This window comes from Atta colombica, unplaced genomic scaffold (genome assembly GCF_001594045.1).
Source record: "Atta colombica isolate Treedump-2 unplaced genomic scaffold, Acol1.0 scaffold242, whole genome shotgun sequence".
Classification (NCBI taxonomy): Eukaryota; Metazoa; Arthropoda; class Insecta; order Hymenoptera; family Formicidae; genus Atta; species Atta colombica.
Genome location: NW_017259341.1, coordinates 362,875 through 367,464, shown reverse-complemented (window position 1 = coordinate 367,464; position 4,590 = coordinate 362,875). Strand labels below are relative to the sequence as shown.

Below are 4,590 nucleotides of genomic sequence, written 5' to 3'. Positions count from 1 at the left end.
TTTATATTTTATAATACAATATTATAGTTCAAATAAAAATATTCTCTTTTTATCTTATTTAATGTATCTTTTTTAAAAACATATCTTCTTATTAAAATAAGGATCCAAATTCTAAATTGCTGCCAAATTTTTACTTTCGAATACAAAAAAATTTCATATGTTTTCATTTAGTTACAAAAAATACTTGTAATGCATTCCTTCAAAAATACTTGTAATAACATTCAGAAAAGAAACTAGAAGATATGAAATGATATGACAATCTCATTATCAAGCTGTCATATCGCATGTCTGCGATTCAATAAAGCGAAAACAAAAATATCTATATCAAATATAAATGATATATCAAATATAAATAGATGTACACATATACCAAATATATACATATGTTCATGAATAGCCTAAAAGTCGGCGATACTTCGCTGGGGCCCTTACTGTTTATACAGACTTGGCTGTGAAAGCATGAATACGCGTCGTAGCGTTTAAACACAATAATCGGAGAGTTATGAATAGAATACACCGAGCATTTCTTCCGCGAGCTCAACACGAGTCTGGTTGCGTAAATCGTGAGTGTTAAATTACTTCGATATTCGCTTCTATCTTCCCCCATATTAATGATATAAGCTCTCGCCTTGTTACCAATACGTTCCAACATACCACCCAAATGAATCTGTAAACCAGACAGGTGGATAGGCTATTGCATATATTCATTAGAATCTTAATGAGACACAATATCAAGCCATACTTTGAATAACTAAATTATACGGCCAACAAATTTACACCGAGAGAAATGTTCGGTATGTACATACATTTATTTTGTTGAGATGTGATTACAGAACAGAAACTTTCTTATTTTTTCATTTAGAAATGTGCTGTTCTCATAAAAATTTGATTAGATTTTATTAAAATTTTTAATAGGACAACAATTTTTGTTATTCTAACCGCTGTTCTAATTAAAATTTAATTATTCTAATCGAATTTTAATTAGAACAATTTTTAAAGGAAAAAGTAATAAAGTTTTTATTAGTCAGTTTAAAATAAAATAAATGGTTATACATACTAAAATTTCTCAATAAGTTGGTTCGCCTTTCTCAAATACATTGGAAGGAAACTTCAGAAAGCAGTCTCCCTATAAAAAATATGAAATTAGAAATCGATTTTCACATACCGTAATCTCGGCATGAAAATTTTCATCCAGAATTTGTTGCGCTTTGTTTGATATTTTACAGAAGTACAAAGCGAAAGCGAAGCTCAATCCCGCACGCGCGTCTACCACGCATTCATCCGAGATATACCCAGTTATCTTCCGCGCTTCTATCTTCTGCGGGGTGCTGACCGACAAGAGACAAATCGCTTCGTGCCGCTTCGCAGAATATCGCCTTCCGCTTTTCGATCGCCACGCGATTAAGCGTCTGCGAATCAATGAACCGGGAACAAATATATCCGCGAATAGTCTAGAAGTCGACGATAGTTCGCCGAGGTTTTACAAAGAGCGGCCGTTACTTATATTACATTGTTCTCGCTAGTCCTTTATATTATTGCAACGAGTGGTATATAACGTAATATAAAATGTGTGTTACGAAACACCTTAGAGACAAAATTATCTCAAATCTAAAACTAATCAATTCGCCATAATTTATTAATCCACGAAATCATTGTTATTAAAAATGACAACTATTATAATACGTTTTATATACTCCTGCAATTTTTATATTATTTATCGTTAGCATTTATACGAATTTCTAATTAATTCGCCATATTTATTAATCCACGAAATTATCATAATTATACGATTTCATTGAAGTATCTAAAAACTTAAAACACAGATTTGAAAATAATTTTGTTGAACCATCAAAATAATCATGTAGGACTTAAGATGATTTTTAGAATGCTAAAACTTTTTGCAGTATTACTCATGTTTAGTTGCCCACATAATTATTTATAATTTTAATTATTATTAATAATTATACATAATTATTTATACAATCCAACAAAATTATTTTCAGACCTGTAGCTAAATTCTTAAATACTTCAGCAAACTTCGTTCTTTCTGTGTATTAAAAAATAATAAGTAACACGAGAAGTACTTCAATTTTTATCATTGTTTATCATTGTTGGCAATGAATTTTATATAAATTTCTAATTTTTCTCCTTATATTATATTCATATCTAAAGATCTCAATTCGCTTGATCTACTATGTTTCGTTATTATTATTTATTATTACCACTATTCGAATGAAAAATATTACATCGCCAAACAGGCGTACCAAAGTATCTAGCGTGGCTCGAATAGCTCGATAGCGAATTGAAATATCGCCGAAGTCGTGGGGCCGACTCTTCTTCTCGGTGCTTCTGAATGCCGGCCATTCACGAAACGACCTCCTTGAGAGAGATCGTCCTTCACCCTCCTCTTCATCCCTTTTCACCTCGCGCACATGTCGCGCTTCTCAGTTTTCTTGCATCTTCCAGCGATTTTCCTCGCGAACTTTCCTCCGCTCCTTTTCCGCTAAATCGTACCTTGCGGCGTCTATCTCGAGTCATATCTTCTTTCAAAGCACTATATAACGTGCGTAAAGTTTCCTTTACAAACTCCCTCACCAATTTACGAATTTTGATACGCAAAACTTAAGGATTTTAATTTTATGATTCCTTTAATCCTTGAATATCACACTATACTACTGTTTTGTTACGCAACTCGTGTCTGGCATACTTAACTTTAATTGCTTGTAAAATAATTTATAAAAATAAACATTATTACAAATTTTCTTTTAATTAAAATGCCAGATATTAAGAAATGCAAATCAAAAGGTTATAAGTACTTATAAGACAGTCAACATTGGATGTTTTTTCACACTCTAAAGTTCATATCAGCTTTAAAGATTGAAAATTGAGCTGCACTTTTTCAAGACTCAATTGTCATTCTTTAGAGTGAGATTCCACTCCAAAAAATTTAGAGAACATGTGTATATATAATTTTTTATTTAATATAAATTAATCATTAAAAAATAATTAAATGTTTCAATTCTATTTATAAATCATTTTCAATAAATCCAATTAATCCGAAAATAATTTATATTCAAAAATGTGGAGTCGAAACGTTTATTTTTTAAATTTATATTCAATAAAAAAATCGTATTTGACATATAAACATCCAGTGACACTTATAAATACTTGTAATTCTCTAATTTATAGATTTAGAGTCTCTTTAAAGCCTAATTTCATTCTTTAATTAAAAAATGCAATGATATGAGAATAAATACATGTACCTTCACTAGTAAAAAAATTATAAGCAATGAAGTTTTGAAAAAGATTACATTTTGAAATAAAAAACCAGTGGCATTGAAAAGTTAAAATTATTAGTACACTTGTTAGAAGAAAAGTAAGAGCTGAGATGTAGCGTTTTCTTCTTTCTCCGCTTGAATACTTCTTCATCACTAACATAAGTACAATCTGCACGATCTCGACAGCAAGAGAAACGAAGACCGGGTGAAACGAACCGACAAAGACTGATTTTGTTTGGCGATCGAACGCGAAAACTGTTCAGATGAAAACGATGCGTTTTCCACCTCATTCGTTGCGTGTTATCACAGCGCACAGAGTATTTGATCAATGACGTTTGTAACCAAAGGAGATATAAGACAGGAACTAAAACAAACGTAATTCCTTCCCCGAGAGTATATTATTTCGGTCCGAGCTTGTTTCTTCACGGGAACAGTTTTGTTCCTCCATTAACTCGATCGACGCTTTTGTAATTAAAGCCCGGGTTAAATTTCCGTTTAAATTCGCTCGAAACTGAATAAAGGATAGAGGTAAATTTCACGTAAGGTTTGAGTTTCAGTAGCTCGGTAACTCGCAAGCGCTTTTTTGACCTCGCCTAACTCCTCGCCTCGCGGATGTCCGCTGCAAATTGGTCAAAGAATCCGCGAATAAAAGAGGAAGGAAAGAGGGACGTGATGGATATAGGGACTACATATCGCGGCCTTTATATCGCATATAGCGTATATAGGTGGTTGTTCAGCTGTGAAGCATGTATGCGCGCATCGATCTCCACTGCCGGGAGATGGAACATGCTTTGGGGCAGATTAATATTTCAATGCCGAGAAAGACCGCCATGAGACGCCGCCATTATTCCGCGAATTCCGAAAGCAAAGAGGTATCCGTATCATCTCGTGCGCGAAATAGGACATCGGTTTCCGACCTAAATACGAAAGTCATATCCTCCTGGGCCACGTTTTGTCATTTTGAAGAAGACAGTGGCTCAACATTGTATGTTAGATAACACGAAGTTTTCCTTTGTATTATTTGTACACTTGGATGCAATAAAGATAAACGAGTTTTCTGAACTTTTAGAAAATATTTTGACCGCAGTATAAAAATATGAAACTACGCTACGATATGTGTGTATATTTCCAAATGATAATTAAGTTCAAGTAATTATGGTTACAACTTTAATATCTTATATAGAACAATTATGAAACACAAAATTAATTAAAGTATATAATACTGATATTTTTTATATTGATATAACTGATATTTTACGTGCATACACTATAAAAAAATTACATATAAAATTACAATTTTTACATATTATTT

General features: G+C 32.4%; 1 protein-coding gene across 1 annotated transcript in view; it reads right to left on the bottom strand.

Annotated features, from left to right (window-relative positions):
* LOC108688831 (division abnormally delayed protein) overlaps positions 1–4,590 on the bottom strand; it is a 53,588-nt gene that overhangs the window by 6,339 nt on the left and 42,659 nt on the right. The window lies entirely within an intron of this gene.